We start from the raw sequence: 25,076 nt of genomic DNA on the forward strand, positions 1-25,076 counted from the left end.
TCTTTTCTAGCCTGTTTTGTTCCCTTAGACTCTCAGTGTAAGTTCGTGGAGGTTTGCAGAGCTCTTGGATTCGGAGTGCATTGTCAGCGGGTGCAGAATTGGGATGGGGAGCCACAGCCAGTGCACGTAACTGCTGTTAGGAGGGGTCTGGCTTGCAAAAATGCAGAGCTATTGCATGCATGATGAAACAGTGGAGGGTCAGATGTGCAAGAATGCCTTTGCCTAGCCATGGTACTTACATTACATTGGAATAATTGTTTCTTGCATGGCATACGCGTGATCCTTGCACGTTTCCCCAGGTTTGGATTGTAATGTGCAGATTGCAATCCCGGTGACAGGGAATTGAAGTTCTGTGCAAACAATTATTCCTGTTTGAGCTGTGCTTCAAAGAGCTCTCTGGAAGTGAGTGTGCCTGCAGCAGGCAGTGCCATTCTGTTCTTCCCCTAAACTGCAGCGTACACCCCTGATTTTAGCAGTTTGGCCAAATGTTTAATTACTGCGATTACAGCAGGGCTTCGTACTGCACATCAATCATCTTGCATTGCAAATGTTTGCACATAACCAAGATTGAGAAGAAAACAAATAGACCAAACATGCATATGTTCTGATTTCAATGTGAAATCATCATCTTCGAGCCTGTTAATATGCAGTGAGTTTGGAGCAACACTGTTATCAAAGAATCTCCCTAAGATGGCAAAGCCCAGGCTGAGCTCCTTTTGTTAGCAATGCTGAGAGTTGCCCTTTGAGTTACCTGGGGAGGGAGACCCTTTCTGTGGGGCTTTCAGATCTTCCATTCGCGTATCGTTGAGTTCTGTGTCATTAATTTTGTGGTTGAATTCATGAGAGTCGCTGGGAAAAATATTTATTCCTTCCCTCTTGGAATTCTGCAGAGTAAATATCCATAGGATCCTACGTGCTAAATTATGATGGAGCCATATGGTTTATTCCCAGCTGAATATGGGACTTTTGAAAAGGAGGATGGTAGCATTGATTTTTTTTCTGCATAACCATAGTGGTCTATTTACATCAGTTTCACGAGTGGATATTGGGGGAAATTAAGCTGTTTTTCTTTCTTTTTTTTTTTTTTTAAAAGGATCACTGTGGGTTTTTGGGGGTCAGTTTCCATTTAGGAACAGAGACGTTCTGGCGGTTGAGCTTATAAACAAATAAGGGAAAAAAAAGTCTATAAATGTGTGACTTTGGGCTGATTTTCTGGATCTCTGTCACAGCAAAAAAAATTGCTTTTATCAAAAAAGACCTCTCTGAGCAGCTGCTGGAAACCTCTGCAACGTGACATAGCGCTGCACTCCCACTCCTCTGCTTTTTCCTCTCGAAATACAGCTGATGTCATTAGGTCTTCCTTCCTGGTGCCTCCTGCTTTTCAGGTGTGGGTTTGGTTCTGTGTCACCGCAGCCAAACCGTGCTGGCTGTGATGGATTCATCTGCATCTCTAAAATATTACGCGGGGCTGAGATATGACTCATCTCTGTGTGTTTTAACCCAGGCAGAGACTCAGCAGCTGTGGAGCTCTACTGATTTATTATTTTTTTTCCTCTTTCTCCTTGATTTCTTTTGACTTTTGGGCAGGCAGGGGAATAGGCAGAGAGGGAAGAGGGAAAAAAAAATAACATTAACACAAAGGAGCACTTCTTATTAAGAGTAGGTGGGTTGAGGCGCTGGAAAAATAATACCTCGAGATGCATTGAAACATTTTAGGGAATTAGGGAATTCTGATCTGCAAAATAAAAAAAAAAAAAAAAAAAAAAAAAGAAAAAAAAGTGAAAAAAAAAGAAAAAAAAGGAGGGGGAGAGAGAAAATTAATATTAAAGACAAGCTGTGAGTTTCCATCTGGCCTTGCCGCTTTCGACTAACGCTTCCATGACGGAATTCATCTGTCCATCAACTGTCAGAAATTCTCCTGTCAGTAAATCCCTGGGCACTCCTGGCAGCCCCCCCAGCCCCCCCAGCAAGGAAATATTCCGCAGCACAAAGTGCTCTGTGCTCCAGCTCTGCTCTCAGCATTGGGATCGCAGCTCCCACTCTTCCTTCCTCTCCATCCTATCCCAAAAGTTGGGGTTTGGGGCTGGTGGAAGGAGAGCGGGGAGCACTCCATCATCCAGAGATTAAATTCTCACCAAGATCCTCCTAAGTCTTTCTATTACAGCCTGACAGCAGACAGCCCACATCTGTTTTAAAACACTGAGTGGTTGTGAAGTGTGAACTCCCCACTGTTTAATGTAACTACATGACTATTTAATGTACACAGTGGTAGAGCGGCTCAGAACGCCAAACTGTTGTGACATGCCTGAAGGACATATATAAACATAATATACAGTGGTTTATTGTGACAAAGTGCATCGATGCCGCTAATAGGGAGAGATCAGCTTGCTCTTGAGTGGAGTCAAATGGGAGCAGAACGCTATTTACCATGGGTATTTTTTTTCAGTGCCGACGTAAGGCAGACCTACGTGAAACGTCTGTTCCATAAAATTGCATGGAGTCTATTTAAATTCTCCAAAGGAGGCGTTTAGCTGAGGAGGAGCCATCCCTGTACCTGCATCCCATGTTGTTATCAATGACAAAAATGGGAGCAGAGGGAGGAAAGTGGGGATTTTGTGTGTCTGCACTCAACTCCATCACTTTCCTCTGGGCATCTTCCCATCCCATGTCCTCAGGGACCAAACACAGCACCAAGAGCTTTTTTGGGTGCTTGGATGGAGGGATTTCTTTCCTTCTTTCTTGGCCGCGCTGAAGAGTGAAACTGCATTTGAAGCAGTGATGGGAAAAGAATGAGAGAAATGCGAAATCTCTAAAGGTACATTTTATGTCAGTGTTTTTCCTTCCAAAAAAAAAAAAAAAAAAGTGTTGGTTACTCGTGGCCTCTGACACCTCATTAATCAAGTGATCAGAATTCAGTATTTTACAGCAGCAAGGCCAATTAACCTTTGCTGGCTACGTAGCAGCCAAAAATAATTTCTAATTGTCAAATGAGGGGGGAAGAAAGACCTCAAACACCGAACCTCTGAAGCATATAAATATTGGGGAAAAAAAAAACAAAAGTGGGAATTCTTGTTTGTTTTGCAATCAGAGAGAAATCCTAAACTCTGCATGTATGGATTTTTCTCTTGGACTTGTGAAAGAAGTGAAGAAATTGGGAGAGAAGAAAGTTCAAAGGTTTGACTCTGCAGAGTGCCAGCCTGGAACGTATCTCTAAATCCCTTCGGATGAAAGATTGGGCTTTCCTGCCCTGTAACTCGAGATGCTGTTTGCTAAAAAATATCCCTTTCACAGCTAGGATGTTAGTGGGAGACAAAAGATGATGTGAAAATCTCGTCTCGTCGAATTTTGTTTTATTTTTGCTAAAAAAACCCAGGCTGTCTGACAGTCCCTGCTGTGATGTAAGTTGGTGCGTAGCAGTCAGGTTGGGGCCATGAGTGGCAGATCCACAGAGCAGTGATGGAACGACCGCTTCCAGGTTTGGCCTTTGGACTTTGTTCTCTGCCCCATACCTGGCAACGTCAAACCAAAACTGGGGGTTACTTCCAAGGGGTCGCTCGGCTGTGAAGGCTTTATGTATTTCCCCCTTCAGTTCTTACTTATGAAATATATTTTACTGGTACCAGACGCTGGAACTGGGAGGTGGTGGAGTCACCATCCCTGGAGATGTTCAAGAAACATTTAGATGTTGCACTTAGGGACTTGATTTAGTGGGAAATATTGATGGTTGGTGAATGGTTGGACTGGATGATCTTGGAGGTCTTTTCCAACCTTCGTGATTCTGTGATTTTATATTAACTGCAGGGAATGATTGTAAAGAAATTCTTCATAAGGAGGAGAAGCTAACCAAATATTTATTGTTTTCTTGTTTCTGAAGACCAAGTCCATAGGCTTTACCAGCATTTCATTTTGGGCCTCCAGATGTGCACGCTTACCCAATTGAGGTGGGACCTCTGTCCACTGTACAGCAGCTTCCCGTTTTCTCTTTTGACATCAATACGAGCTCTCCTTACTCACTTAATACAGTTTATTTTTTATACTATTGCTTAATTACTTATTTTTTTTTAATTTTATTTTCATAAGCGATCAGATGATCTGAATACGAGCAAGGTCTTGCTGAGGTTCAGATTCTGCTTTTGCTTTGGCACAGGCTTGCCTGCCCGCATTGAGGTTGTGATGCAATTTGCGTCGGAATGGGTCTCAAGAGTTGTTGTTGCCTCCTGAAGCCTGGCTTGAGGGTGTTTTCCTTGTAGACTGCTAACTTTCATTTTATCCATTCATTATAAAACAAAACCTGATCCAAATATTAGGTTGGAGTCCTCTTTAGGAAATATTTCAAATCCTGGGTTTTCCTGGTGGTTGCGTTTCATCAATCACACTTTTAATTAAGGAGAAGGGTGTTGCCATCCTCACATCAGACACAAAGTGTGCAAGGAAATTGTGTATCGAGGAGGACCTGTGAGTTTTGTGGGGTTTTTTGTTGTTGTTTTTTTCTCCCCTCCAGGTTCCCCAGCCTCCCTTTCCAGGGTTGTTCAATGTATTCCAAGCAGAAGAGGTCAAAAACACTGGTGCATATGCAAGAGCCAAACAAATAGCCTTTCTGATAGGGTTGGGTGACATGTGTCAACCCCTGTCATCCAGGAACAAGGGAGGCAATGTGCCCAGACAAAGGAGAGGGTGGGATCTCGGCGCGCTGGCAGCCCCCGACCCACACGCCGGGCTTTGTGCAGCAGATGCCGCCTCGTATTGTTCCCCAGCGCTCTCCCCACCACCCCTGACAACAGCCACTGCCGCTGGCATTCCACCCTGACATCTGTTCAGCTTTATTGATGCTCTCCTGGAGGAATTCCCAGTGTAAACAGGGAATTCTCTACGGGAACCCCATGTTGTAAAAGGGATGAGCTGCATAATGCAAAGATTTAACCACTATTTAAAGGTGTGACACTTGATTGAAAGTAACTTGATTTTTTTTTTGTCCCTCCCCCACGCTCCCCAACCACTCTTAACTGTATTTGGCACAAACTGTCTGGGTTGGACTCTTCTTTCTTTTTTTCTTTTTTTTCTTTTTTTTGGTGGGATTCCTCCTCCTCCCTTTCCTTTCTCCCCCTCCTCCTGCCTTTTGTTTTCGTGAACTGGAATTGTCAGGAAGGATGAAAACTAGGAGGTGGAATACACCAAAAAATGGAAAACAAAGCCAAAACTGGAAAAAGCCGTGGGAAGGTGGGAAGGAAACCCAGGTTTGTATGGCACAGAGGCTGGTTACCCTCTAAAAGCTGTCGGAGCCCACCCACCCTTAGGGCTGGCAGCTTGGAGGTCTTTGTGCCTCCTGGGCCTATGGAGGATTCCTTCTGTGGGTCTGAACTGGGACAGCACCCTGAATGTGAGGCAGGGAGAAAACGTCCTCAGCCAAAGCACCTTTGTGTTCCTTTCCAACCTATAAAGAAATCCTACCTGTTCCCATGGGTTTCCAGGCTTAGCCCTATGAGAATGCAGATCCGCTCCTGCAGAAAACATTCAGCCAAGTTTTGGCACCAGAGGAGCTGATCCAAAATCCATAGCAGCTGATGAGAATCAGTCCATTGATTTGAATTGGCTTTGGGGCAGGATATTAGATGCTGAAGTGGCCAAAATAGCATGAGGACTGGGAATTGCTGTGTGTTCTTGCCATCTAGGGACCACTACGAAGAGACTGGAGCTGGCATTATTTTGACTCCCCGATTTGTTTAAATAAATGTATGAAAATAAACATGGATACTTGAAGTGCAAACAGCAGGCTGTCTGCTCATCAGATACACCAAAAATATACAGAAAACCACAGACTATGAAAGTCCTTTAGAATTTTAGCAGGATGTAAACTAATATTATTGCAATAGCTCCGTGAAGCCAATGGGTCTGATTTTGGAGGTACAGCTGAGGTTCTCCCATGCACACAAGCATCTGTGTATTTAAATTAGCTAATCTGGCCCATAAACCCCTCATTCTTTGTTAAAATTCCTTCTGTGTTCCTTATGCTTTTAGGTGAAATTACAGGTTAGGTACAAACATTTCTGCTACGGGATACAATATAAGAACACTCCCCACCCCCCAAAAAAAATTAAGTGCAATAAAAGAGACAGCAATAAAAATTACATAGAAGGAAATACAATGATAGAAATGTAGGAGAGGAACAAGAGCTGCATTACAGTGAAGTCTCCCAGATCTGATGTCATTATAGTTAAAATCAATTCACTGTTTGGCTCGGAGAATACTCTGCAGTGATTGTTGTTCTACACGTGATACAATGATCCAGAGTAGGGTTGTTATCAGGTTTATTGTATGGGATGAGAAAAGCCATCCCCAACTCATTCGGAGTCTGCACTGGTTCCAATGGAACAAACATTTTGATGGGAGCTGTCCCAAGGGAAGGTCTTATTGCATTGATAGTGGGAAGTCTTGTTGGGCTGCCTATAGGATTTCAGTGGGAGTTGTGTGTTTGTTCTGTTATTCTGCTGGTCTGCTTTAAAAATGTTGCTAATCTATGGATAGCATCTCACACATATATATATATGTAAATTTTAGAGGATTTTGGAGGAATTTCTTTTTGGCTTCTTTGGCTAAATTGCGTTATTATCTTCTGGGCTTGTCTGTGAGGAAGGGAGTAAATTCCAAGGTGTGTTTAAAGCAAAAAGATGAAGCAACAATTCTCCCAGTAAAGCCAGTGGCCACCAGGGAAAGCTCAGCACCCAGAGCTCCATCTGGGTTGGAGCTGTTGGCTTTGGAGGAGGTGGAGATCCCAATGACATCCCAGCAGAAGGATCAGGCCTTTGTTTTGTTGAGGCTGAGCAGAGGATTATATGGAGAGGAGAGGCTCCTAGTGAAGTTAGAGAGGGAGTGTGGCTAATTAGAATGTCTTATTTTTCCCCTCACGTCTGCTTTTCCCTTACCTCTGGTAGCTGAAGAGCACCGAGCACAAACGCCGAAGCGTTGATGGATGGCCGAAGTTGTGGCCAAATCCCTCTTTGCTTCCTGCACTGCTTCAACTAAAACACAAAGACAGTCAGGAACAAATCCAGGACAGAAATGCTGCTCCCCCTAGGAACAAATCTCTTAAAGGTTTAAAGACATAAACAAGTATTTTGTGAGATGTGTTTGAAGCATGAAGTGAGGACGGCTTCGTTAGGAGAGCCCTCTTGATGATGTTCTTCAAGGCAGCTTTCCCCCCTGTACTCTGTGTGTATGTGTTGGGGAGACATTTATTTTCTTAGAAGTTAGCAAGCATTCTGTGTATTTGTCTTAAAGTGAGAAGAGTGATGAGAATAATATGGATATGCACTTAATATGTGTGTGGGGGGGAATATATATGTATAATCTTCGTATGTGTATATATACATATAGATATGTGCGTATTGTGTGTGTGTAGATACATTTGTGCACATACATATATATATTTGCATCCAGGTCAAATAACAGCTGTTATTATTAAGCTCAGCTTTTATGATCAATTTGTTGATAGATTCAGGCACTGTTAAAAAGAAAAAAAGAAAGGAAGGAAGGAAGAAAAGGAAGAAGCCCACATCTGAGCTTCTTCCTAATCAGTTCCCTCGTTTTGCTAATATTCTAACGACTGTCAATTTACTTCAGTGGTGCCATTTGCAGAATTTTCCAATTAGCAGGAAACCTGTTCCACCTTCTCCCATAATTACAGGGGCCTCGCTTCAGATCAGCTGTGGCCAGACAGCATGTGATGTACTTGCCAAAATCTGTGCACTGTGGGTTCTCGCGGGTGTGCGGAGCTTTTTTTCACCTTTGCATGAGCTGGCACAGGCTTTACGTCTCTGTTTGTAGGCAGGGAGCTCCCTCAGTAGTGGCATGTGTCAAAATATCCAAATAATTTCTAATAAACACGCCGCAGTGAAAACACAAATAGGAGCCTATCCGTGTTGCGATGGCTCCGGTGTGTGACGGGTGTGCTTCGCATTGTAGTTCCACGAGCCCATGCACGGCTATGGGAATCGGGTGAATATTTAGGTGATGCTATCCAGGCAGCATCCGTTTGGTCACTTCTTATCACCTTTATTATCCCTTCAGCATCCGTGTCGAGCTGTGCAGCGAGGGCAGCACTGCTGTGATGCTCTCTGCTATTGCCCGGGCTGATCAAAAAGCAATCATCCCCTTTTTGGAGAGCGGCTTCACCCCCCGATAGCGCAGCTCCGACAATGGAGAGGCAATAACTATTATTGTTACACGAAAAGAAAATATATTTAATAATAAGCTCATTGATTTTTAACAGCGTCTCTGTGTTGCCTAATTGATGGGAAGTTGTATGTTTGTGTAGCCAACGGGGGTTATGAATTAAATATGGTCGTCATTCCTTGAGGGATGCATGTCAATGCAAGAAGGATGGAGGATCTACATCTCCCCCAAGCTAAACAATCCCCTTGTAACAGACATAGGGAAGCCTGGAACAGGAGGAAGGGGGGAAAGGGAATAAAAAGCATCCATCACTGTTTATTAAGTGCTGCTACTTGAAGGTAAAAGGGGTATTGAACTGTTTTTAAATTGGAAGGAATGTAGCTAGACAAAACATTGATGGTAATATTAGGCTGGTGACAAATTTTATTCTTTCGTCCACATTTATTACGGTAGCAATTTGAAGTGATTTATGCCCTTACCCCTCTAAGCCTCTCTCTGTACATACACACACGCACGCAGACACAAATCCAGTGTCTCCGAGTAATAAAACGAGCTCTTCTGGTAACGGCCGTGAAAATACAGGGAAAAGTGTCTGGAATGCTGAGCTGTAAACTTCGGGCGCTGCAGAGGCTGATGCTCAGCACCTGGAGAAAATTAGGCTGTGCTGCAGATGTTCCTGGCTCTTGGCATGGGGTCCCCCGGCTCGGCTGCAAGGTTGCAGGTATGCTGAGCTCTCCCTAAACAAAAATGCACTCTTGCATGTCTGTATTGGTGTTGTACAGCCAGGAGGACTCTCCAGCTCAGACAGCTTCTCCCTTTTGGGGGCAGTTCTGTCTTTGGGGATGTGGTTGCTGTTACCCATCTCATCCCAAGTCCTTTTTGCCTGGTTTTTGTCTTCTCCTGCTGTAAGATCGGTGTCTGGTGAGCAGTGCTGGCAAAGGCTGGTCAATAAGCAGCCATAGGAGTGCATACGAAGAGGGAAGGAGAGATTGTCCTTCAGCTCCCTGTAAGAAAGGACTTGAGGACTGGTGGAGCAGGTGATGCTGGGGACTTCATCCCGTGCTGAACTGTGCAATGATTATTCTTAGGATGTTTATGTATCCGTCATCTCCAGCATCATCCAATAAGTCACTGTTACAAACTCCTCAAATTCTGAACACCACCCTGTTTTTCTTCTGAGTGGTGCTGTTCTCTGGTCAGATCTGTTATTTTCCTGTGATTAATATGGAAGAACATCAGGCAGAGCAAGATTTGGGGCAACCATTATGTTGGCAGGGCGTATGCATTGGAGCTCACAGATACATCAGGTTTGTGTAATCCTGGCTGCACCAGGATCTGGAGTCTTACTTTATTCATCAAAGAATCCCATTAATTTTGAGTAAGACTGAAATCAAGGCTAGGGGTGGTGTTTCTTAGAGTCAGATTTGTTCTTGCAAACAGCCATTGCAACACAGCTGTTAACTGCTGCTGGGGATGATGATGGAAGGGGTAGGTGCACACTGAGCCTGAGATGGGCAGTTGGCAGCATTCAGCCCAGAATGCTTTAAGGAAACAAAAACACCATCCCACCCCAAAATGAACGAAGAGCGACTGGTGAGAGGATGGCTCTGAGAAACCAGGAGCTCAATAAACAGGGAAGGATCAGCTTCACTTCCCACTTGTGACTTCAGCTCAAGGTTGCGATGACTGAGCTGCAAATCTCAGAGATGGGAACACTGATCTGTAAACCCAAACTGTTGTTGGATCTAAGACAGGTTTTGGAACAATTTCCCCTCATCACTGCATTCTTGGAGGCTCAGGAAGGGATCAGAGCTTCCTGCCCTGCTCCAACTGCTGGAGCAGTGAGCGCTGATCCCTCTCTAAAGCTTTTGCACAGCCTCTTAGTGTAAACAAATCCTGCCATTAGGAGGGACCAATGTTCACAAGTCCCTACGCATGAGCCAGCACCTCTTGCCAGCCTGGCACACTGCAGTGCAATCCAAAGCGGCGGCGGAGGAAAAGCCCTTTAGGAAAACAATGTCATTTTTTTCCCTAAGTCTTCTTGTTTTCAAAGCTGAGGTAAAAGCATTGCCAAAAATAATAGCTGCACTGTTTGTTTGGTTTTTTGCTCAGGTGCTCGGGAGCATGAGCTTTACTCATCAAGTTAAAAACTGAGCAGTGTTGTGTGGCACTTTTCCCTGCGTGTTTTATGTCTTGACAGATAAATACGAAGTGATTATTTAGGACAGATTAAATGGTTTATAATGTCTTACTTCTGGAGTTATAGTGAATGCTTTCCTAAACTGTCTTGCAAATTGGGTTGGCTGTCTAATGAAGCAACAGAAGATGATGTTGTTGTTTGGTGTATTACTGCAAAAATAGAGTTTAGACTGAACTGTTGACTGATTTATTTAATTTTTTGAAGGGAAGGGGGAAATAGAGAAGGGAGAGACCTATTACTGGGGGAACTGATTAATCTTATAAAGATCTCCTGGCAGGGATCAGACTTTCTGCTTTGACATTCATTGGTTTGATGGTTCCTTATGACTGTGATTAGTAGATTTAAACCCCATGAGCTTTGAAGCTATGGCACATCCTTTTAGCATGTGTATTAGGATGTGCAAGCCTTCTAGCTGGCCTCTCTAGCAAATGGTGGTCTTCTAAAACGATACACAGTGGCATTTTTCCAAGAGGTCCTCAACAAAACTGCATTTTTCAAGCTGGGGGAAAACACACTTATGCTGTGGATGGAGGGAGCGAATATGCAGTAGTTGCTTCCAAGGAACAAGTCTTTACCTGGTTCATATTATTATTGTAACTCACAACTTCTGTCGGGTTACACAGCTGAGGTTGGGCTGCAGGTATCTAAACCACTGGAAATAATGGTAAGAAATCCTACAGAGTTCAGTGGCCACTGACTTGATTTCATGGCGCCTGATGTTGATTTTTAAGGGGTTCGAGTGAAAACAGAGCAGTTGAACGACAGAGACAAAAATTAGGACAACCAAAGGGTGAAGCTGCAGATTCTCAGCACTGTGTACGGTTTGTGTTCAGCCTTGCTCAGCAGTCTCTACGTCATCATTATCCCCCATTGATGGGTGATGCTTTCCAACAAACTGCTCTCTTCTGTTCCTGTAACCCGTCCTGACATTGCAGGGCTGACTCCTTAGTCTAATGCCTCATCATACAAGTTCTTCCTAATGACAGTGCTACTCCCATTAGCCTCCCTTGATGTCTATTTGCCATAGCAGCTTTTCAATTATTTAAAATGCAAACATCTGGATTAAATAAATGAAGAAAACGTTCAGCGAACGTTGCATGCGCTCTAAAGCTTCTCTCCAGAAATTACAACTGCAGTAGAACTTGAGAAGGAAAAAAATCAGACTTCACTGCATGCATCAACTTCTTTGTACACCGGAGACAAGGGCAGGAAGTCTGGAAGTTGGGGACTGCCAAGAGATTTTTTTCAGTAGAGCACATTGTGATGATGTATGTGGAATGATGCCCTGTTAGTCAGAGGCTCAAAACATGAATGTTTTCCAATCAGTAAGCCAACTGCGGGCTTAAAACCTGTGCTCTGCATGTATTTGAGTTTGCCTGCAGTTGGGAGTATGTGGACCATGTTGCACGTATGCATAGAAACGCGTTGTATGTCTTCAAGAGATGATGTGGGCTGGATTTACTTCCCGAGAAGTCTTTTAAAGTCAGTTAAGTGTGGGGTTTGTGTCCAGCTCTCACACTGCCAAACTCCTGGAAGAGCCCCAGCTCCAGCCTCTGCAATACTTCTGCAGTACCTCAACCTGCACGCGTTGAGTTGCATCTGTCCTGATGATCCCCACATATCAGGGACTGTTGGAATTTGAAGGGAAGGAGGAATACAGCTCTCAGTTGCTGCAGCTGCCAACATCTGGAGCCTTCCCACAGGCTCATTAGCCTAGTCATAAAGCACAACACTGCGGGGGTCTTACCCCGATGAGCTTAAACAAACAGCCCAGCATGGGGATGACCACTTTGGTGAGGCATACGGAGCTGCTGGTGGCACTGGATGGAAAGGGTGTTAAGCTAGAGGGGTGTAATGGAAGCTGGGGTTAGGATGGGAAGTGGGGAATCCAGGCTGGTCCCAGGCTGTCGGCATTCTGCAATTCCTCTTGGGGGCACATGGTCCAAACCAGGGCTCTGTCTGCCCTAGGGAGAGGCCCGCGGTGAGGTGTTTGGGTTTTGCCTTCAGTACGTTTCCCAGCCGTTGTTCAGGTTCCATAGGTGGAAGGTCAGGAGCTGCAATTGCTGAGCATTCACTCAGGATCTCTCACAGAAGCCCCGGGAATGTGTTTTGCTTTAGCCAGAGGGTGAGGCTGTGTAGCTAGAGACAAAGCTCTATAGCAACTTTATGAATATATACATGGATCAAGGGGAAATAACACTGTCACATTCATTGGCACCTATGGCTGTGCTCTGGAAGTAGCTCAGTCACCAGATAGCTGTCATGAAGGAGGCCCAGCTAAACACAACCAAACATGTGCACCCATTCAAGTGAGCAGCTGGTTTTGCATTGTCTAAAGCGATGTGGGTAAAAGTATTACATATATACACTAAAATGAAACCAATCTCATGCTTCAGGGTGTAAATTGATCACTAGGAAGGTCAGGAAGCAATTTTCCTCTCCTGTTAACATTGCTGCACGAACTTGGGGTTGTCTGTGTGAGAGAGAAGGATGGAGTGAAGAGAAGCAATTTCTCCTGTAGCATGAAGTATTTGCCAGAGGCAAAATAACTTCCTGCTGCTATGAGTTTATAGCAAACTAATTGCCCAAGTGTTTGAATCTTGCCTTATGTTGGTGCCTGGGTGCCCACTCTAAAGAAAGGTGGTTTCATGGCATGTTTTGTGGAAATCCAGGCTTCTTTTGAATACTGACATTCTGGATGCCATATGCAGTGGCACGGAGTGGCTTCTTTTGCATGAAACCTGTGCTTTGAGCTGGGGGGGAGGCATGGATGTGCAGTCACAGTGTTCTGTATGCGCTCAGAAATTGCATGCTAGTGTTTTGACTCCTTTGACTCCAGAGCTTTGCACCTTTGGAGACCACAACTTAATGCCATGTTACTTCTCAAGGGCCTCACATTGAGCCCGCTGAAAACTGGTGCTATGCATCCTCATAACCTTTGCAACTTAGGATGGGACAGTTGCTCAGAAACAACTGAGGGAATCACAACAGGGAACATCAAGCTCCACTTGAATCATAGAAAATCACCAGGGTTGGAAAAGACCTCCTGGATCATCCAGTCCAACTATCCACCACCAATATTTCCCCTCTAAACCATGTCCCTTAGTACCACACCTAAACATTTCTTGAACGTCTCCATGGATGGTGATTCCACCACTTCTCTGGGCAGCCCATTTCAGTGCCTGACCACTCATTTGGAGAAGAAATTTTTCTTAATGTCCAGCCTGAATCTTCCCTGTTGCAACTTCCCTCTAATCCTGTCGCTATTGACACCTATTGAGTGTCGCCTCAGCAGAGGTGGGAATGAAGGATTTCCCTTTCTCTCTTATTTCTTTTCACTTCAACCTCATGTTTTGGTCCTTGGAAAGGCACAGGAATGGTGTTTCTTCAAATCAAACCACTGCATTGATCAGCCATTGCCAGTTAGCAGTTTACCCTGGTGTTCTCTCATTTGAGTTCCTACCCCAAAATTCTGCTTCTTTTTTAGCCTCTGGTATATATGTGCTATATGAAAGGGTACTGAAAAGGTTAATTAAATTTGGAGGCTAGTAAGCAGAGCTGAATTAAATGTTTGTAGTGAAAGGTGGAATTACCTTAAGTGTATTAATTCATTTACTGTGTGCTAGAGGTTTTTGTATTGCTTACAAATCCAAGACTGTGTGCTATTTTCCAATGGAAAATTAGTTGATTTCTGAGGATGTACAGTAAAACATAGGACAAGGTGAGTTTCAGAGGCCATCATCTTTTCTCTTTAAAGCAGAATTTTCTCTGTGTACATATGCACAAATGTTATTCCCCCCCCCCCCCCCCCCCCCCAAGTTGAAATAATGACGAACTGCATAGAGCATATGATGCAAAGTAAATATCAGCTGTGGCAAAATCCACAGCCAAAGAACTGGAAGGCAGTAGCAAGTCCTGGCCATCAGAAGTCTCCAGAAAGATGTGGATGCTGACGTTTGGTTGTGGCAACATAATCTGGCTGCAAAAGGTCTTAGAAATGTCTTATTCTGGCAAAACAAGAATAGCTTGAAACATAACCAGAACTTCAGTGTTGTGCTCGTGTTTGTGGCTCTGGAGATATGAATTCTATTTCTGTGTCTCTTCTATGACCCAGATATCTTTGGGCCAATTCATTCACAGACTAAAATGAGGTGCAGGCAGAAATGAGGGGAGAAAGCAACCAACCTAATCCTTCAGTCTTCATTTTTGTGTTACTCATTACATTGTCTCTTTCTGCTGAGCTGGGATAGGAGAACATAAGAAATAGAGACAAATGAGACAGGAAACAGAATGTTTTCAGTTTATATTATTTATTGCATTTGTCTTTAGCTTCCCTTGTTGTCTGGTGGTACATTCAGTGGCCATTAGGAAAACAGTACGTACTGGGGCTGTCCGAAATGAACAAAGCACACAAAGCACAGAAGCAATTCCCTGTTTGGAGTCCTTCACTCCCACGGTAATCTGCTACGATGGATGCAGCTCATGGTATTGCTGTGCTTCTGGACTGCTTGGGATTCCAAGTTTGCAGTTGTTCTGTTTCTCTCTGTCTGCCCAATAGGAAATATTACACAGCGGCTTGGTTGGCACCCAGGGCCAAGAACTTGTACTGTGTAAGCTTCTGACTTTTCTATTTACGTATGGCATGCAGAACCCTCATCAATTTAGAAGATATATTTATATGAACAAGGGCATTTGTCCAATTTTTAAGAACAACAACAAAAAAAAAAAAACGGAGGAGTTTTCAGGCAGGAGTGGCTGATTAATTTATTTTACCTGTATTTTACCTGTGTAGTTTGCTGCAGACCTTTGCAGGCTGTAAGTGGTTCAGTAACCTCTTGGTGTAGGAATCATTTCTTCTTGCTTTTTAATTTGGATCAGCTGATGAGGCCGTGCTTTGGATTTGGTGGTGTGTGCTGCCTTAGAGAAGGATTGAACAGAGACTAATTAACAATGCTGGTAACGGAGCTGAAGTACGTATCCAAAAGTAGACGAATAAATACAACAGTTATCAAATGGGATTACAAACAATGCATGTGTGTGCAAATAATACCCCCATAGCACTGTTTGCGTTTTCATTTGCAAAATATCCCCCTGATATTTTGGGATGCTCTTTCCTCTTATCTGCATGATTGTGTGACCGGGTGAGGTCTCAGGACCCGTCTGCTCAATGTGGAACGTGGCTTTGTGCACCAGGAGTGGCCTCCCTGCACAGGGGCTGTAACACGAGGCATTTTACAAACCATATTGGCACGCGTATTTCTCTGAATCCAAGCTCTTCAACATTAAAGCGCGACCCTTCATTTTAATCATTACAGAATGAATCCAGTGCTAATAGCACTTAATTGTTTCGCTAGAATGATCTCCGTTGGTTTTGGCAGCTGAAGTGAAAACAATTCCAAATACCATCAAAGGAGCTTATCCACAAACAGCATGTACAAGGAGAGTGTTTTGATATACAACGGTGTGTTAATATCATAACATCTCCTAACACTGCACACGGCTCTGTAATCCTTCTCTGTCTCGCTCTATGATCTTGGAAGATCCGATGGGCGAAGCAGAAGGAATAAAACAGACCAGGAAAGTCGTGGTCTTTGCCCCTGGAAATAAAGCGTTGCCGCTCCCTTTGCTCCAGCCATGTCCCTGTATTAATCTTGACTTTCTTGAAGCTTGCCCGCTAGTTTGAATTTGTATGCGACATCAAACATACCTTTTCACATATGTTCTTTCCAGATTTTTTTTAACAGTTACTTAGCAGTTTATAGAAGGAAGTGAATGATCTCATCAAGCTGCTTAGAAATTAAAAAAAAATCTGTGCTTATTAATTATGCAGGATTAGTCTAATTATAATTCAGCAAATTAATTAGCGACAGAAGGTGTTCTGAAACATTGGAGTACATTTGCATGTTAAATGGAGAGGCTAGTCTGTAATATATGTAAATTTATGCATGGCTTCATAGTTTAATTTAAAAATTTGCAGCTGCATATGGTATGGGAGCAGGTGAAAAGTCAGTTTTAGTTTAATGATGCTAACAAACATTGGATGCTGTCCTGTCTTAGGGAAGGAATGCTCTGAATGCACCCCTATCTGCCAATCTATAAATCTGTCATAGGAATATAATGTTACACCAATGTTCAGGCTCAAGGTCATCTGTGAGTAGACCCAGAAGCACAACGGGTGCAAACCTGCTGGCTGAGCAGCCCTTGGAGAAGGGAGGAGACGGATGTGCACGGAGGCAAGTTGCTCGGATGTCAATTTGCCTCTTTAGCAAATGAATGCGTTTTTATTCCATACAAAAACCGTTTAGGGACAGGCAATACTCCCCACCTAGTCAATGAGTGAGAGCTTTCAGCTGAGCAATATCCACTCTGGCAGGTGTAAAATAGGTGCCTAACCTTGGTTCCATTGCTAGTGTTCGCATCGGTGCAGCTTTCTGATCTCTCGGAGTCACAGGGAAGTTATTATCAAGTTCCACATTAACTGCAGGGTAAAGAGTTTTTATGTGCTGGCCTCTACCATCTGGCAGGAATAGTAAAAACCAGCAGACCCATCAGCAGCAAAAAGGCTGGAGGTGTAATTGGTGCTCACTGTTCAGCCTAGCATGGCTCGGCACAGGCGTTCTGAGAGCAGTGGGAAATGAGGAGAGGGGAACCAGAAGGTAAAGTGGGCATAGGTTTCCCCGGGTATGGATGAAAGTCAGACTGGGATCAGACTTTGTGCTTGCCTGATACCTATATGTGTTTTCTACGGGGTCTGTAGCATTCTCCCTGTTCATTGCAGGGGAGTTGGATCAGATGACCTTTAATGGTCCCTTCCAACTCAAATGGTTCTTTGATTCTGTGACTGGCAGAGTTAAATGTGGGTTAACTTGGCACCTATGTAGAGCTATAGTGATCCCAACCGTAGGCCTGTGGGAATGCTCTGTGGCTCTTGGCTGAAAGAACAGCTTGATCCACCTATAGAGTAAGTCACCTTACTTCCAGGTGCCTTAACATCCTCAGCAGTGAAAGGAATATAAAAGCCTTTCTTTCCTCCTGTCCTTTGTGCATCTTGTCTCCCTCAACAATTTCTAAACGTGACTGTGCCATGCTTAGCACAATTGGAGCCCAGAGACACTGTAATGAACCAGGGAATATTATCAGAACGTCCCTTTCAACAGCCCACCAGCCCAGTCCTCTGCTATATTACCTCCCTGCCTATTGACTTTTGATTATGCTATGGTATTTGGTTGCGTGCCAAGTGGCATGAATAATATGGATCTTACAGTATAAATCAGCTTTTAGCCATTGTCTTGTAAGTTACTGGAAAGTTTTGGTGTGAGGGGAAGAAGGAAAACCCAAAGGAAAAGGGAAACTGCTCAGGTTGCAGAGAGTCCTCCAAAGGTTTTTTTGGAGAATAATTGCAATTACAAACATGCCGTTAGTGTTGTGTTTCATTTTCAATTCGAACCCACGGAGTTCAATTATTATTTTCATTAATGGTGTCAGGTTTTCATCAGAGCGCACAAACAAGGGGGTTCTCCTTGGAGATTGTTTTTTTTTTCTCTAGCAAATGTGGCTGTGCCAAATAACTGCATTCAGCGCCGAGAAATGACTGTCTCTATAACCGGCAGTGCACTCTCCTCCAGCCCTTGGAATCACTTTGCAAGACAGAATGAGCATTTACCAAATGAGCGTGAATTGCAGTTGTGGCTGTGTTTGCCTGCTGCTGCTCGGAGGGAGCAGAATCTGCTTCAGAGATGGAAATTGTGCAGAAGGTGGAAAATGTACGGAATATAAACATCGGGTTTACAGGCATGTTCTGGGTTTGGATGACATATTGCAGCTTATGTTCAGACAAGATTAGTTTGGAAACTAAGCTCTTCCAAAGAAAAAGCCCACTAGATGAGGGTGGTGAGAAGTATGGTGTTCTATGCTGCAGAGAGATGGGGCATGTTTGGAGGAATGGTTCAGTGGTTTGGGCACAGCACTATGAAGAGGAGATGAGTTCAAGTCCAGTCTTTGCTATGGCTTTTGGGCACACTCTTCTCACTCGATGGCATCTTGTCCTTCAGATGGATCACTTTCATCCCATATCTTTGGTTAATACATTGCACAGAGCGTTATTCATCCAGGTGTGGTTAGGACTGCCTGGCATGCCAATTAGAAGCAGTTTTGAGATGGGTGCTGCCAGCCTGTAATTTTAAAGTAGGCTTCTCTGTTGGCTTCCCTTATCATTTTGTTCTGCTCTTATGGCCACTTAATGTTGGACCATTAGATTTGTAAAACGGAGCTGTTTTGATAACTAACATTTCTGGATGTTTCTGATTCATTTGTGGGATACAGTGCCTTGAGGCATCTGAAAGTCTTCCTTTTGAATTTTTCTCCCTTTTAAAATAAGAACAGTAATTTCACCTGTTCCCTATTACACTTATCTGATCTGCCTGTTCTCATATGCTTTGCATTGCAAGCATCTTGGAATGAGCATGCTGTTATTGATTGATCAGATAGTGACTTAATAATAAAGATGGGCCAGAACAGAAAACTTCTGATGTAGACTTCGTCAGTGCGAAGGATATTTAGTCCTGTAGATTTTGGTCCAAAGCACCTTGATTTAATAATACAAATATGAATACACAAAAGCCTCACATCTTGAAGCCAGCTTCACATTTGCTGTTACAACTCTGCTAGCATCAGTGCAGTTACTCCTGAGCTACATTCTTCAGACCTCTGCAGGCACAGACCTTACCTTGGCAGGCTTCTGTTCCAAAGGAATGCAGAGCAGAGGAAGAAGTTCCCATAGAGAAGGGTTGGGATCCATGCCTAGAAGCTGAGAGGCAGTCAGAGAGGTGAGCCGAGGAGAAAGACATAATGGCGATGTAAGGGGCTGGGAGCAGCAGAACAGAAAAGAAGGAAGAAGCAGAGAAATTTATAAGGAAGGGACTTCAAGCCATCACTTAGTCCAACTCCCTTAGGGTTTGCATGTACCAATGGTGTTTACTCACTACCTTCTTCCAGCCCAGTTGTGGAGAAGGTATGAAGAATGGATAGGAGACTGATTGGGTAGCAAAGGGCAAAAAGAGGTTAGGAAATACGTGAGCCTGATAACTGAGGCATTAGTTTAAAGAATGAAAACAAGTGATTTGGGAACATGGCATCCATTAGGAGCAAGTGAGGACATGGGATCCTACTCTGCAAAGTTCCTTTGGCAGTTCAGTGCTTGTTTCGTGCACAGCTGAGGAGCTCTTGCATTGACTAAAGAAAAGCCTAACCAGTCTGGTGCTCCCAGAACTGAAGAAATTACTTTGGATGAAGGCAGGAGGGTAGGGAAGTGTTTGCCCTTTTTTCATTGTTGGGGCATGAATGGAAGGCATAATATTTGTGTGTGTTTTTTAGTACTACTGCTCTACTGAAAAACGAGTGCCAAATGAGCAGCCAGCTCTCCTGGCCCAGGCTGGGGACCTGGTATGGTCTGAGTTCCACTCTCTTCTCTCATAGCAAATCCCTGACAAACTCAGAAAAGTCTTCTGACCTACATATGTTGGCTTTCATATCTGTTAAACTGGGTTCACACTTTATGCACAGGAGTTTTGTGAAGATTAATTAGCTGCTGTTTGTGGAGTATCATATAAATACTCTGGATTATTGTAATAACCTCAATCATTTCTCAGACATTATATGGTGTATGTTCATTTAGAATGCCTTTGTGCGATGCCTGATCCCACATTGACAATAACTGCTGAAAAGAGTAGGAAATTTTCTCATCAGGTCTCTAATAATATACCCTGACATAATAGAGCAGAATGACTCCAGAGATAAATATTCAGATTATAAAGAAGTCTTCTACTGTGATAGTCATTAAGTCAGAATGATGATTTCAGATAAATGCAATTAATAGATTTTAAATATGAACCTTCAAACGTATGTGCAAAATCTGATCTCGTCCCTTTGGAAGGAAGAGTTTCCAAGTGAAGCCTTTTGCTCTGTTGCATTGTGGCATGGGTATGGTTCCTTGTCACACTTATCTCAGAGTTCACAGTGCCAAGACACACAGGAGTGAGTCCAGAAGACAATGGGAGACCCTGATCTCAGAATTTACTTGTGTTGGTGCAGCCGGAGGCAGGTCCTCAGTGTAATGTAATGATGGCTTTGTGGTTCGTAGCATGGTCAGTCTTGGTACTGTCCAACTGGAAGAAAGATATTCTTATAGCAACTTCCAGTTTTTCATTTTAGTTCACTTTGTGACTTCTTAGAAGCACTTCAGTTACTTAATCAGATTGCTGTGATATCTTTATATTCTCACTAGGTTGCAGTATGATAGATTTGCTGATAAATCGCACTGATGAAAAGCATGTTCTGGTGCCATAAAATTGCTGGGGCCATGAATCCAACTTCTACAGCAGACCAAACAGGACAGGACAACCAGTGTTTGCTTTACAAGGGATGTTTTTCTTGTCTCCAGAGGCTGCTCATGAGATTACAACAAAGTTGTATCTCTTGATTCTGTACCTGTACTTTAAGAAAGCACACGAGATGGATTGGAAGCTTAGTTAAGATGTAGAAGCAGGAATCAAGAGACCACATCCCAGCTGCAGGCCTGCGATGAGCAATTCCCTTCCAGTTCCCAGGTCCCGACTTCCTTGCTGTGCAATGGTTAGTGACACCACCTGCTGCAAAGGGCTTTGGTGAGGCTGAGTTAATTGAAGCTGAAGTCCCACAGAATGGTGCTGCAAAAGCACAAGGCACATTATCTAGTGCTGTGTCTCCACGTGGGGGGACTAATCAGTCCCAGGTCCTGTGGCAGGGTTTTGAAAAGCAGTAATGGATTTTTTTTTGAAAGAAATCTACACTTTCTCTTGCACGTGGGAGTGCTCTTTAGGGCCTCTGCCTGGTCCTGTTGAAGTCATGAAGAATGTTATTCTCACTCCAACAGGATTTGATTAAGGTTCTTCTCAATCAGCCAAGATGGAGGATGAACATCCTCAAGGGTGGAGTTCCAACCACATAGAATCACAGAATCTTGGGGGTTGGAAGGGATCTTTAGAGGTCATCCAATCCAAGCCCCTTGGTAACACAGTTCCCTGGAGCAGATTATAAAGTCATCTCTGTTTCAGAACCTTACAATGTAGGTATACGGACGCAAAGTGACAGTATGGGCCAGCATCGCATTGGGAACAGACTAATAGATGCAAGACCTCACCTGCTTTGCCCTCACCCTTTCTCTCTGTCCATTGGCAGAGAGCTTCAGGGGAATTTGTCCCACCTCTTTGAGCATTATGGGATGTCTGAGCACTCCCACCCCGCTATCCCGCACAGCTGGGCAGGCTGGCCTCCAGCACTGTGGAGATAACACAGCTGTCTCTGCACTGAAGTGAAGAAGGGGCACTTAAATGATTCATCAGCCAGACTCCCAGCATGGTGGTAACCCCCAATAGGAGGAGCAGAAACTTTTAAAATAGCTCCCTCGAAATCCTAGAAGAGAGAATGTTTTTAAGGCAGTGTTTTGGAGACCTCTGCAAGTGCATCAGTCTGTAGATGGAAGGCTTGACCATATTGAAATGAATGTCTGTAGCATGTCTTAATTAATTTTACATCTACACATGAAGTTAATCAGGCTTTCTGTAGAGATGCCAGAGGCTCTTTGTGGTCGTTATTGAAAAGTGTTCAAGTTTTCCCTCATTGCCCTTCAGTGGTGATCTATGGTAGGACCACGCCACACTCCCTCTGTTTGGCTGCGGTCTGCTAAAGCCATATCTGGTGCTGTCCTTTGAAGGAACGAAGCATGAAAATCAGCAGTTGTTTAACTTTTAAAAAATTATTTTTATTTTTTGATGTATGTATAGGTCCATGCCAAAAACTGGCTAAAAAAAATTAATACAGCCCTTCTGCAACTCTCCTGTTACCCCTAAATCAGCTTCATTTAGTGCTAAACCTTCCCTTCTCTTTGCTCCCCCCAAGTCATTTTTATTCTAATGCTGCAATAAATATTAATACCTTTCCCAGATGCAACCACTTAAAATATATATGTATATCTAACGACCTACCAAATACTTGATGTGAGTGCTCAGCTGCAGCTAAAATTTGACTGGAAAAACTCTGAAAGGAGAAATTGAAATATAGCACATCCGGTGATATGCTAAAGAAACTGTGGCTATGTTGGCACGGCAATGGATGGATACTGCTCCAATGCTGCAACCTCAAAGCCGAGGCAGCACTTTGAAAAGTGAGGTGAGGGATTACTGACGCCCACCTTGTGATATCTTGGAGGTGCACCATTTTCAGCAGCTCGAGGGGTTAAGCAGCTTCACTAAACCAGGCATCTTGCACTTGCTGCGTGTGGAAATTGATCCTGGTTACAGATCCTGGTTGAGTGCTCCTGTGCTGAATATTTGTTCCCAACCACTGGGGAGGGCTGGGATGCTCCACTCCTCCAAGGAGGCAGCCAGAGAAGGAGGGTTCTGTTTTCTATGTCTTTTTAATGGTCAGTACACCCAATGGGATGAATCAGTGCAGATCTAATTGAAGTTAATTTCAACATATGCCTCTGGTTTACGCTGGCTGGGCATCCACGCCCAAATATTCTGGAGATATTGAACAGAAAATATGAATTTCATTGTCACGTGTTGTTACAGAGCTCAGTCCCGGGTGCTGTTAAGTGCAGATTAGCATAGAATTTTTACCTCTTGTGCTTGTGCTGCAGGGTTTGGTGCAGCACACGATGCTATGGGACCTCAGCTCTTCCCAGGGCAGCTCCACTGACTCTGTTGGACTCCTCTGTGCTCTGATCTTTGTCCCTTAGTTTGCCTCATTTCTCTGATCTGAGAGGCATACAAGAATTTAAATAAAATTACGAAGGAAACGGAACACTTCCCTGATTAGTTTGATCTTTTTCCTTGAAAGCCAAGACAAGTCGTGAACCTTGTGGGTTTTTGTTTGCATTTTTTCTCCCGAACAAGCAGCTATCCATTGGCTCACTGAGTTCCATGCAGAAGTTGCTCGCCTTGGTTTCATTACACAGTTTGGCGGTGTTCTGTAGTTTCTCCCTGCACAGCCAGATCTCAGCAACACAAGCAGTTTATGTATCTGCAAATATTTTTTGATATCTGTAAGAAGAGGGCAGGATAACAAGGAGTGTTTGTGAGCAACATCTCTGGCTGGAATTCTCCTGTGAATGTCTGTGTGTGCTGGTATGCATAATACTGTTCGTTCAGAAAACGTTCTTACAGATAAAATCTTGCTTGCCGATCATTCAAATAAAAGAGGTCACAGTTTTAGCGTGAGGAGTCGATGCAACTTATTTGATAGAATACATGCAGTGTGCTCCCGAGGCATGAAGATCTGTGTGACTTCAGCTCAGAGTGTGAGTGACTGCGGCTGGGATCCCAGGAGCTGCCCAAGGGAGCCTGGACCTAGCTCTCATTGCTCCTGGATCCCAATGGAGAAGTTGGGCTCCCAACACCTGGAGCCCAATAGGATGTGGGTAGATGCTGGGCTCCCAATGCCTGGATCCCAATGGGATGTGTAGAGATGCTGGGCTCCTGACATCTGCAGCCCAATGGGATGAGTGTGGATGCTGGGCTCCTGACATCTGGATCCCAGTGGGATCAGTTGGGATGTTGGGCTCCCAACTCCTGGATCCCAATGGGATCAGTGAGGATGTGGGGCTCCCATTGCAGCCCGTGCACTCAGAACTGTTAAGTCGTAACCAAGAAAGGATGGTGGAGACAAAAATACTGATCTGCAAAATGCACTCACACAGCAAATAAACATTTTAGATATGTTTAAAGTGTTTGTGACAGATTTAAGGCAAACAAATGCTTGCTAGAAGGATGTATTTTGTGACAGTCATTGTATGTGACGTTCCCTGGGTCGTTTTCGTGGGTTTGGTTGTAGGGAGGTCTGCAAAGGGTTTTGTTTGTTCAAGCCACATTTAAATGGATCAGATCCTTTGGTATTTCTTTGTATTTTTGGGGCAGATGGAAGAGAAATACCACACCATAAGTGATGCAAAGAAGAAGCAATAACAAGCAGAAGTGAATTTTCTGCTTTTTTTTTGTGTTGCGTTAGGACTATTTTGGCAGTTGTTGTTGGTAAACCCTAGGAAATATACATCTTTCTCCTTTAAAGTTCTAATTCAAGGCATGAATGTGTGAGTTCTGAAGGGACTTAGGGACTGCGGTAAAAAATCGTTGTCATAGTAACAGAAAGGGAAATAGGCCTGGCTCACCTGGGACTTTAACTTACTGCAAAAGCTGATTTTTTTTTTTTTTTAAGGAAAGCACTCAGTAAGAGAAATAAATAAATAAGTTCTTCTTTGTATTCTGAACCAATTCTTCAACTCTATTTTTTTTTCCCCCTCCTATCTGCATCTTTTCCCTTCCAAACCTATCTTAAAATCTCTGATTTTTGTTTTTTAATTGTTGCTGTTAAACCCATTTTGTCCTACAAATGGAAACGCAGAAAGGAGTCACACAAAATATTTTTGCTTACGGTAGATTGAGGAATCTGTGAGATTTTTTTGCCTGTTTTGCCTGAATTTTGAAGACGTGCTTGTTTTTAATCCAACAATGTGATCTTCCATGTAGGGTTGGCTTCTTCACCTTGGAAATTCGCGAATGTAATCAGATGAATCAGATAATAAAGGGATGGATCCCAATGAAAGAAAATTTGTGGAATACCCAAATTTGATAAATGCCTCCTGATATTGCTGAAGTGTGAGATCTGTATGTTA

The 25,076-nt window shown here is 43.6% G+C and overlaps 1 protein-coding gene across 4 annotated transcripts in view; it reads left to right on the top strand.

The window, feature by feature from the left end:
• The window catches only part of EBF2 (EBF transcription factor 2), a 128,761-nt gene that overhangs the window by 66,319 nt on the left and 37,366 nt on the right, over nt 1–25,076 (top strand). The window lies entirely within an intron of this gene.

The sequence above is a fragment of the Gallus gallus genome, chromosome 22 (genome assembly GCF_016699485.2).
Source record: "Gallus gallus isolate bGalGal1 chromosome 22, bGalGal1.mat.broiler.GRCg7b, whole genome shotgun sequence".
Lineage (NCBI taxonomy): Eukaryota > Metazoa > Chordata > Aves > Galliformes > Phasianidae > Gallus > Gallus gallus.